We start from the raw sequence: 11,977 nt of genomic DNA, 5'->3' as shown, positions 1-11,977 counted from the left end.
TTTTGTGGTACGCGGGCCTCTTACTGTTGTGGCCTCTCCCGTTGCGGAGCACAGGCTCCGGACGCGCAGGCTCAGTGGCCATGGCTCACGGGCCCAGCTGCTCTGCAGCATGTGGGATCCTCCCAGACGGGGGCATGAACCCGTGTCCCCTGCACCAGCAGGTGGACTCTCAACCACTGCGCCACCAGGGAGGCCGTACTTCTGCTCTCTTAATCACACTTTACTGGAGGTAACTTATTTACTCCATGGTGAATAGTCTCATTATTCATTGCAAAGAAGATAATACCATATAAAAGCCTACCTCCTCCAGGAAGCTATTCCTCAAAAATAAGTTATCTATAATATGTGTTGTATGTATTTCAGGTTGCTACCCTATCCTTGTGTATTTATTTTAATATTATCTCCCCTCCTTTATAGTGTCAACTTGTTATAATGCTATTTTCTTTGAAATATTTTCAAGAAAAAAAATCCATTCAAGTGTGCTAGCCTTTGAGCTCTCTTTCCCATGACCTGAGTCCCAGCTCATGAGAGCTAGCATGACAGCCTGATGCCTGCACTCTTGGCCACTAAGTGTTATTGCACCATACTGCAAACACTCCCCACCAGAAAGGGTGCTACCAATGCTACCCTGAGCTGAGTGTGTTCTGCAGAGGGTGTGGCTTATCCATCATATCCTCTATCTCTGCCATTTGTTTTATGGGGTGTTTTTGTTTTTGTCTTTGTTTTGCCACTTGGCTTGTGGGATCTTAGTTCCCCAACCAGGGATTTAACCCAGGCCATAGCTGTGAAAGCGCCAAGTCATAACTACTAGACTCCCAGGGAATTCCCCCATTTGTTTTATGTTTATAGACCAACAGTTTTGACCGATGATAACTGAGAAAATGTCTGCAAATGATAGTACTAGAGAGAAAAACATGAAGAGTAACATGATGGATGTTAAAAGGTAGTTTTGTAAGAGCTTGAAAATTCTTCAGGAAAATGGTCATGATGAGAAAAGGGAGGGTAAAAGTCAGCAGGCAAGAGACTGATGGGAGTCCTTAGATGTACCTAGGGGCCTAAACCATCACTGTCACCTCAGAGGACTGCCAGATGATTGTATGAATGGGGCCGAAGGAACACAGCAGGTCACAACTTCAAAGAATTTGGAGGGGAGAGAGAGCCATTTGTCAATGTACAAAAAAGGGAATGTAATTCCACAGGGACTGTGCCATAAATAACCCTTATGGCTCTGATTCAGTTAGAACTCCCTTTTCCAAGAGGACATCAACACTGCCAAACTGCGTAGGTATGGTTCTTTTATTTCTCCTACCGAATCATAAGCTCTTTCAATAAGAGATTCCATGACTCAGCTATATTTGACCTCCTTAGGAGTCTACTATAGAGTCATGCCAAAATTTTTTTAAATGAATGAATGGATTTCTAAATGAAACAGACCACTCACCATCTCTGACATGTCACTGTCATGAGTAATAGGGTCTCTAATAGGCTGATAACAAAAATCCCCACATAAGTTGGGGTTCTCTGGTTTACACCTATTCATTATTGTGGAATTTCTAGACCTCACTTTCACTCCCATCAAAGTCTCCCTAAAACTGAATATGGCACCCACCCAGAGAGTAGATTCAGAAATTCTTCCCTTCTCACCTAGGCAACGTAGAAGAGTTTATACAAAGAAAGCAACACCTTAAAGGGAACCTAATGGGGCATTATCTCCACCCTCTAAAAGGAAGGAAGGAGAGGCAAGGCAGTGAGTTGGGTATAGCCCAGGTTTATTACATTTGATTTTCCTTTCACTCAACTCTCGAGAGAGAGAGACCAACACTGGGTACCTTTGCAGGAATCTGCAGTGATTTTAGTAGGGTAGAAAGTGGAAGAGTGAAATGTTATTACTATAACAACTGACATCATAATTGCTCCTCAGAGGACAACCATCTCTACTGAGTAAATACCTTGATAAGCGGCTTAGGTTGGAGGGTGAGTCACTGAGCATAATAAATAGATTGATAGATATTCTATATGAGAAGATGAGAGAAATTTGTTTTGCTACTGAAAGATGGAAGGGAGAGAGGAACAATGACATAGAATGAGGTTCAGACAGTACTTGGAGTGACATTGCTTGTGAAAGTTCTCCAGTGGTGGGGCAAAGACATTTTTAAGAATGAGGATGGTCTCAGGTTCAATTTGAAGTTCATATTGCTATACTTTAAAATCCTCCTCTTATATCCCCAAATTCCTTACTAAAATCTACTAATCACAAAAAAATTGCTTTTATGTGTAGAAATTGTGATAATTAAGAGAAGATTTAATGTTTAGGTTGATATTTTGTGACTTGAATTTCGTGTTTAGGTTGCTATTATGTGAAACAGAAACAGCATAAAAGGGACAGTGAGATGACCCATAAAAGAAGCAAGAGTTTACAGCCAGGGCTAATGAGGAGACAATAATTTCCCTAGAAATTCATAGTAATTCTGTGGAGCATTTTGATCTATCACAGATGTGGAATTGGAACTTCAATCTAATCTTATGCAGATCTCAAGGAAAAAGAAGGGCCCAGCTAACATCAAGGCTACAGGCTGATAACAAAAATCTGTGTATAATGGCATTCTGTGGTTCATGCCTTTGCAGAATCTATAGATCTCACTTTCACTCCCAACAAAATCTCCCCAAGTCTTTCTAGATGTTCCTCAGATACATTGCCCATATATGCCAGAATAAGTCTATCTGCCACCACTTGGTGATCTTCACTTTTCCTCCTTCCCTGCTTGCCTCATGGGAGTGCCTTCCTGCTGCCCGCACTACCTGGAAGCACTGGTGTTGCTTCCAGTGCCTGTCCCCTTCTCTCTTGACCAAAGGTGCTTTCCAGTTAAGTCTTTCTTTCTAAAGTGTGGAGATTCCACATGTTTTAGTTATCTATGACTGTGTAACAAACCACCCCAAAACTTAGTGGCTTAAAACAAAGACTTGTTGGGCTTCGCTGGTGGCGCAGTGGTTGAGAGTCCAACTGCCGATGCAGGGGACACGGGTTCGTGCCCCGGCCCGGGAAGATCCCACATGCCGCGGAGCAGCTGGGCCCGTGAGCCAAGGACGTTGAGCCTGCACGTCCGGAGCCTGTGCTCCGCAACGGGAGAGGCCGCAACAGTGAGAGGCCCGTGTACTGCAAAAAAAACCAAAAAACAAAAAAAACAAAATACAACCACTTATTATTTCTCATGATCCTGTGGATTGACTGAGCATCGTTTCTGCGTCATGTGGTGTCAGGTGGAGCACTAGGATGCTGGAAGATCAAAAATGGCCTCATTCACAATGGCTGGCAGTTAGTGCTGGCTGTGTAGACTGGGAGCTCAGTTAGGGTTGGAGGCTGGAGGATTTGATTTCCCTCCAACGGGTCTACCCTGTAATTTCTTGAGCTTCCTCACAACATGGTGGGTGAGTTCCAAGAAAAGTGAAAGGAAAAGCTGTAGATCTCTTAAGGCCTGATATCAAAATTTATATAACCTCACCCCTGCAACATCCTATTAGTAAAATCTAAAGGGAGGGAAAATGCATTCCACTTCTTGATGGGAAGAACAGTGGGGGAAAAAGAAAAGAAATAACAAAAAATTGCAGTCATCTTTAATCTACTACACCACACTACTTTGCCATACACACACATACACATACACACACACACACACACACTACTGCCGTACAGTACTTCCTTACGTTGAATCTCAGAGCATACCTCTACTTCCAACCTCTTGCAGACAGTCTATATGAGAAATACTCATCTATTTCTATTGCCAGCACCCTAAGCCTTAGACACCAGAACAGGAGAGTCTGGTAGCAGGACCAATCTACTGAATCGATCCTTCCCTGCCAAGCAGTCTCCTCTGCCTAAACGCCCTTGCTTTTCAGTCAACCACACTTCCTCTTTTGACCAGGCCATTTATCACAGGGATTGTGTATCCTTTTGGAGCCTTTATTTCATTGGCTTACTCAAAAAAGCATGAGTTCACCTTAATCAGACATATGCATGTGCCATCTTCAATAAGGGGCTAACTATGAAATGTCTCTGTTACTGATCCAGTATTGGCACAGAGATGAAAGGATGTTCAAAGTGTTCGTGATAGTCGTATATCACTGAAAGTTCCCCAAATCTAACTCAGCACAGCAATTCAGCTCTCTGAAAGCGTGCCTGAACTGCCTGAACCTGAACTACTTTAAAAAGATTCCCAGTGAGTCAAGTTCCCGAACTTAACTGAATTGGTGCAGTTCCAGGATTTTTTGGTGGTTCTGGGAAGCTAAGAGGGTGAAAAACCACAGATACCCCCACCCCCCAAACAAATCCCCAGTATGGTACAGTCTCTGATCAGCCTTGTGTCTGGATCCAAGGCAAGAAAAAATCCTAGGGGGGAAAAATATAGAAGAGAGAATTGGACAAGGAGGAAGAAGAGGAGCATAACATTTCTAATTCCCATCTTGTCACCAGCCTAGAAGAAGTCTAAAGCTGCTAACACTGCAAAAGAATGACTTTCCTCCTGTCCCATCTTCAGGCAACTGAGATTCTGACCTGACCAACTGCTAAAACCTTGCCCCAAGGACAGTTACCAATTAAGCAAATTAAGCCAGAGATAAGGTACAGTCTTCCTCCAGTCCACACTTCTGGATTCAAACTGCTCTGCTCCACCCTCACCTTACACAAGAAATGCAGTCAAGAAGAAGGGCACTTGATAACAGCCAAAGGGACAATGAGTTTCTTCCCATTGTAGCTTCCAGCCAACTACTGACTTTCAGCTTCACTGTCTTGTTATGAATATTAAAAAGGAAAAGGTGCCATCAGCAAGTGCAGGGAGTTTGTGATAAATTACTGTCTTGACTTATATTGATTAATTGCAATTCATTATCCAGACAGGTAATGGGCATTCATGTTGTTTCCACTTCCTGGAGATGATCAGTAGCCAAACCTTCTAAACAGTGAGATGGAAAAGCAGGAACAACTCAGGACAGTGAATGGTGGGTTGCTGAATGCTCTGTTTCATTAGTTTTTCCTATCAACATCTCATGGAGAAGCAAATTTCTAACTCAGGTGAAACTGGATCTTCATCTGAAAGCAGGAACAGCAAAATAAGTTTTTCTCTAATGAGAAAAATAGTGGAAAGAAGCACACAGTGTTGCATACTGTGCACCTTTGCTGCTGCTATTAGGTCTGAAGGTCATGTCCTTTCCCCTACCTGTCCCCCTCTCTCCCTCCACCCTTCTCTTTGTCCATCCAACTCATTCTCAGACTCTATCTTCTCCAAGAGCCACTCTGACCCCACAAGTGACGCCAGCACTGTTCTTCTGCACCCCTTTGTTCCCTGTGCACACCCCCACTACTGCACTTACCCCAATGTGTTAAAGTTACTTGGTCACGTGTCTCTCCAGAAGAGTAGGCTGAAAAAGAGCAGCATTATGTCTTATTCTGCTTTGCATCATTAGGTCCTAATCCTCTCTCTTGCACATCAAAAGGATTGAATCCGGGATTTCCCTGGTGGTGCGGTGGTTAAGAATCCGCCTTCCAATGCAGGGGAGTCCAGCGAGCCACAGCTAAGGAGCCTGCCAGCCGCAACTAAGACCCAGAGCAACTAAAATAAATAAATAAAATATAATAAAATATATATTTTAAAAAAAGGATTGAATCCACCTTGAACTGAGCTGCATGGACATCTATCATACTGTTGTGTGACTTTTAGTATCCTCTACCTTCTCCTCAATGTTACCAAATAAATTATATTATTATGTTTCATAGTCTTGAGGCTAAATTAAGTGACTCTCAAAGAGCTTTTGAGACTTCCTGATCCCTGCTCTCTAGAATAATGTATGTGAACACATAGCAGAAATACTTTCCTATTACTTTCTTGACTTACCCTTTGAGTTACTTTTCCAAAAAGACATCCTTTGCTAAGCCATTCACATTCTCTCCTGAGTTCCCATTGTGCTAAAGCCAGATGTTTGTGAGTTGTATGTCCATTCTGGGAATGCTGTCCCACTGACTGATAGGACAAACTTATGACTCTCCCTCACCAACCCTGTACATACATACTCCCACACACGAAGGTACACGTACAGAAGTGTGCCCATTTGCAGATGGTTTCTGAATTTATCCTTGAAAAGCCCACATAAAGCTTTACAGAATCATCAGGACTCTTGGGAATTCCCCGGCTGTCCAGTGGTTTGGTCTTCAAGCTTCCACTGCAGGGGGCATGGGTTTGTTGCTGGTCGGGGAACTAAGATCCCACATGCCATGCAGCACAGCCAAAAAAACCCAAAATATTAAGTACTCTTGATTGGATTTCAAATACATTTTTAAAAATTGTGCTCAAAAGAATTATTTTCTGCTTACCTTCCTTTCAAAGTCACCAACGCCGAACTTCAAGACCTGAATGTTCTCAGGTATCTTCTGATGAGTTTCTTTTTTTTTGCCTGTCAAGCTTTTCAAAATCAAGGGTAACTCCACAAAGGCACTGCACTCTTCTGTTGGCATTCCAATAGACTGGGATAGATCGTACAGATTCTCTGCATTTGGGTTGAACTATTATGGCCCTGTAGATGGATATTCTCAGATTATATAAAGTGTGCATACTATGTGGTACTCTTAGTTTCCTCAATTGTGTTCTTACTTAAAGATAGGAAGGGAGCAACAAGTCTTAGAAAACCAGCAGACTGGTAGTCAGGAGAGGCCTCAGATGTTTTATAGAAGGAAATGGTACATGAATAGGTAAATACGTAAGTAGGGAGTTAGGTAAGGAGGTGCGTACTTAAGTAGGTAAGTTGGTGGGGAAGTAAATAAACAGGATTTCTCTACTAACTCGCACTCTGAGATTGGAAAAGTCACCCCTCCCCTCTGGGCCTCAGTTTCTAGTTCTCTAAAATTAAGGCGGTTGGACTCCTTGGTCACCAAGCTCTGTTCAAGTCTTTTGAGTCTATGAAGTCATCTGTGACCACCATTCCTTCATCGCACTTTCCCATTCTCACTGCTGGTGTGTTTCCGTATTCACTACCATCCTCTTCCATGGATCTTCTCAAGGTGACTCTAGATCTACTGAGACCTGCTTTCTTACATTTAAGTTCTTTATTGCCCTGGAATTCTAACACTTCTCAGTTCATGGCCCTTCCCCCGTGGTGGCCGGTCACCCTTCAATATTTCAATGCTTTCTTCCTGTTAACAAGAGGCAAAGAAAAGCCCCTGACTTCCTTGTTTCCTGTAGCGAATGGTTCTGAAGTGACCTGAAAAGTTAATGTAACTTCCTCAAATGCCTCACTCACTGACCTACAGAGAAGTTGAGCCGCTGGCTCACCCTGGCTGCAGTCATGTTTTTAATTGCATCAGTCCCCATATCAGCCACAGGCTTCAGTTTCACAGACTGGGATTAGCCGTTTAGGGAGACCGCCTTCCCTGCCTTCCCCAAACACCTCTAGCCTGAAAGTAGCTGTCATAGATATCACCTCACGTTGATAGTTTTCCTTTTAATATTTATAAACAGGAAAGTATTTTTCTCTCCCCCACTTGAAATGTATATATTCATTCATTAAAAGGCATTGACATGGCTGAGGTAATGGCCTGTCGACAGATTTACAGCAAGAACCATCTCACTGCCTGCAGGCCTGTGCATTTTAGTATAATTAAAAGGCTTCTGTTTGGAATCTTAGCTAATTAATATTCATGATTTCCTCCTTCCACCCGCCCTTCCAAATTTGCCATCTTTTAGGAGATTGATCATGGCCCAATTAATCCCACCCCACCCCCGTCAAAGCAAGACAGGCAGGGAAGAAAGGAGGAAATGCCATGGCAGTGTTGGCTTCCTAATGAGAAAAGAGCTTTTTAAATAATGGAAATCTTCTCCTGGTTTACAAGGAAAGTTGCAGAAGGATCTCTATGACTATGGGAATTGGTAGGAGTGGAACTGTTGACCAGGGACTGTGGATTAATTCCTCACACTGAAGTGAGTTCAATTTATTAATCTTTAAGAGTCTTCACAAGTTTCGTTCATGCCAGAAATCACAGAACAGGAAATTGGAGAAGCAGGTAATATATTTTTAAATTTTTAAAAAATAATATAAAAGTGAAAATGGCAGCAACAGGTATTTCTCACTATTCAGTAGCTGAGAAAACCATCCACAAATGAAAGTGTGGTCACTTACTTTTCTTTGTCTCTGCCATCCTTTAACACCAAGGCTTACAAATGGGCATTGCTTTGCCTGAAAAAAACAAAAACAAAAAACACCCTGGTAAGTGATGAGGATAAGGGTATTCGTAATTAAACTATCCTCAGATATGTGAAAGCTTGTCACAGTGGAGCAAATTAAGTTTTCTCTCTACTTGACTTGAAAAGATAAAAATGGAAATCTTGGCAGCATTTGTGATGAGACACCCAACAGCCACAGACCTGAGCTTGAGGGAGCTCTAAAGTAAGAGAAGGAAGAAATAGTCTCTGCCTTCCCCACACAGTTGCTCTTCCAATCCTCAGTGTCTCGAGAACATGTTGTCCAGTGATGAGAGCAAAAGCCATAAAAGAGAGTTGACAAGACGAGCACTTCACATTCAGGTTAGCTGACATTGGCCAGGTTACTTCACCACTTTGAGTCCCATCCACAAAATGGGAAATACCTCCATCAGACAATTGTGAGAATTAAATGAGAAAAAGCCTTCAAAGTGCCTAGCACAATGGACAGTGAATACTAATTCCAGTTGAATAGCCACAGCAAGCAGACTATGGAACAAAGTGTAGAAGTAATAGCTACTCCATGACACAGAGAAGAACATTTTTCCAGAAAGAAGAAAGAAAGGGTGGAGAGGCCTTGGCCACAAAATACATAACAAGTACAAAAAAGCCAAAAAGGAGTTGATCACATCTTTAAGCCTGTCTCGCCCAGTGCACTGGGTATTAATAATGGAACAAAGAGGGGTTACAGAAACAAGATAAAAATAAACCAGAAGCACGGGGGTTACACAACAGGTACACGTAGTCTGTCCTGTTGATGAGTCACTGGTCTGAGAAATCTGTTTAGGTTCAGCAGGAAGTCCATGAACAGGCTGCAGCTTAATTGTCCTTCCACCGTGTCTGCTCCCATTGTGAGCTTGGGGCTCTTTATTTCTTAAAAGTCTGAGCAATCACATCCTCCTGGATGAGATCATGTAGGGATGTATTGCTGATCCATCCAATTGGAATGCCCTTTTACAGTTTCTATTTATCAAACTCCCACTCTCACTTCAGGGCAGCACAAGCGTCCCTTCCTCTGGGAAGTCAGCCCCATTAACCTGGCCAGAACTAATCATTCCTTACTTTGGATCCCCAGAGAATACTTCTGCTCTATTAACATTTATAAGTCTCTCTCCCTCAATGATAATGATGGTGATATTTGTTAACAGTTATTGAAGTCTTTCTAAGTACCAAGTACTGTGCTCAATGTTTTAGGGACACTAGCTCAGTTAATCCTAGGAGGTATATATTTTTATTCTCCCCATTTTGTTGATGATGAAACTAAAGTTTAGTGAATATCATGAGTATCTCGCTTGTCACACGGCTGGTAAAACAAGATTAGGACAAAGGCAGTTGAATTCCAGAGTGCCCCGCCCCCCATTCTGATTCAATATTGTCTCTTCAACAAGGCTTAGTACACACTGAGAGCTCAAGAATGATTTGTACACTGAATAAGGATCATTGGATGGATAGAGGCATAGACCTGACCAGTGGGGCCAGTCTGGAACAGGCAAACCCAACTGCAGATATGCATCAGAAGGAGAGGATCTCCACAGCCCATAATCCTTGTCATCATATTCCCCCTGAGACTTCTGTTTGGTCCTAGTCATACCCAAGATTGTATACAAAGCACAAAATTTCCTTGAAACAGATTCAACCCATGAAGAAGGCTGTGGAGATACAAATTTACACCTCTTTTTTTTAAGTTTTATGTTTTGTCAAAATGTTATTGTTGGTGATGAGCATAGGTTGCAGTGAAGCAGGGCTTGAGTCCAAATGATTGGAAGCTGAAGGGATTTCTCTATGGGGTTTTGATTTGTTATGCCAAACCCATATGGTAAAGGGAAAGACTCCAGAGGCTGACCTGGGTTAAGGTCTGGGCAATTGAGGCATATCCTGCAGTCTCTCTAACACAGTCATCCATAAAACTGTGGTGATAAACATTGCCCACCCACTCATGTTGAGAGCACAAGTGCGAGAGCCCTTAGTGTGAGGGTGTGGTGATCTTTGGAAAAAGTTGCATGGTCATGCTTTTGCCATGGTGAGTTATCTTTAAACCAAGCTCTAGGAAGCTGCTTGAAATGCATTCTCTTCTTCCTCCTCAGCTGCCAGCAAGACAATGGGAACTGCTACATAACAGAGGATGCAGTTTCCAAATGAGCAGGGAGTAATTGTGAGGCTTCTATAATTCTTTCAGGGAAAGAACTGTGAGAGGCAGAAGAGATCATAGAATTTAGCTCTCTCATTTTCCAGATGAGGAAGTTGAGGCCAAAGCCAGAGAGATTGTGGAATGAGGGAATGGCCAACTGGACCAAGAGAACATGACTGGTTCACAGGGAGCTGAGATGGGAACCCAGATCTTCCAACTTCTATTGATATCACGCTGTGATTTCTCTTCTCAGAACTTAAAGTTGTATTTCCGATTTTGATAACTGTTTTGTTAAGTGAGAAGTGGAGAGGGAGAACCAGTGGAGGCAAGAGAGAAGAGGTAGATCTTCCCTTTAAAACAGCTGAACAACAAAGAAAGTTGTAGTTAAAAAGAGAGGGAGAGAGGGTGGGGAGAGAAAGAAAGAAAAAGAGAAAGGAAGGAAGAAAGTAAATGAAAAAGAAATGAAAATTTTCATATGAAAATTTTTAAAAATATAAGCAAATAACAAGAGTTTATCCAACAAGCTATAGAATATAGGTGAGAAAAATGGATAGGCCATAATCACTCACAGCTTTTAGAAAAACCAGTTCATCCCTAAATTTTGAAATTATCACAATTCCTCAGCATCCTGCAAAACATCTGGTGAGATTGGTGCTCAAAATGATACCCAGAAGCATGGTTCTTATGAACCAGTGCTACATTTTTTATGTTGTTTTTGTTTATTTGAACAGAGGCTGAAATTTCAAAAGTCCATTATACTTTATTAACGTTTTTAAAAGATTTTTGATCAAGTTTATTGAAGAATAATTCTGTAAACTAAAATGCCCATTTTAAGTACTTAGGTCAATGAGTTCTGACACATATATTCATATATATGTCAATCAGTGTAATCAGTACTATAATAAAAATATGGAATATTTCCATCACCCTAAAAAGCTCCATCATGTTCCCTTGTAGTCAATTCCTCCACCCCTTGTTCCAAACAACCCATGACAACTTTCTATTCCTTTAGATTAGTGTTATCTGTTATTGAACTTCTTACAAATGGAACGACAGCATAGGTACCCTTTTGTGCCTGGCTTCTTTCACTTAGCATAATTCTTTTGAGATTCATCCATGTTGTTGCATATATTAGTGGTAGTTCTTTCATTTTTATTGCTGAGTGATGTTCCAGTGTATGGACATATCACAATTTGCCACACAATGATGGCTATTTGGGTTATTCCCAGTTCAGGACTGTTATGATTTAAGTTTCTATGAACTGGAACATATTCATGTAGCAGTCCTCAAGTGGACAAGTTTTCATGTGTCTTGAAATTGGATTATTGAGTCCTATGACAAGTGTATGTTAAATTTAAAACAAACTTCCAAACTGTTTTCAAAGTTGGTTGTATGATTTTCACATTCCCACCAACAGTGTATGAAATCTCCAGTTGCTCCACATTCTCACCAACATTTAATGTGGTCATTTTTTTAAAATGTTATCCTAGAAGAGATGTAGTGGTAAATCAATGTGGTCTTAATTGCTTTTCTTGATGAGTAATAATACTGAACATATTTTAAGTGCTTATTGGCCATTTAATATTTTCTTTTGTGCAGTGATAATAAA

The 11,977-nt window shown here is 41.5% G+C and overlaps 1 long non-coding RNA gene across 2 annotated transcripts in view; it reads right to left on the bottom strand.

The window, feature by feature from the left end:
• The window catches only part of LOC114486153 (uncharacterized), a 35,056-nt gene extending 29,497 nt beyond the window's left edge, over positions 1-5,559 (bottom strand). For both annotated transcript variants that reach the window (XR_003679437.2, XR_003679436.2), the window contains exon 1: positions 5,365-5,559. This is a non-coding gene — a long non-coding RNA (uncharacterized lncRNA). The remainder of the gene's footprint in view (positions 1-5,364) is intronic.
• Positions 5,560-11,977: the final 6,418 nt, after the last annotated feature.

Source organism: Physeter macrocephalus, chromosome 4, assembly GCF_002837175.3.
Source record: "Physeter macrocephalus isolate SW-GA chromosome 4, ASM283717v5, whole genome shotgun sequence".
Lineage (NCBI taxonomy): Eukaryota > Metazoa > Chordata > Mammalia > Artiodactyla > Physeteridae > Physeter > Physeter macrocephalus.
The sequence above is the reverse complement of the archived record's forward strand: the minus strand, read 5'-3'. Positions and strand labels throughout refer to the sequence as shown.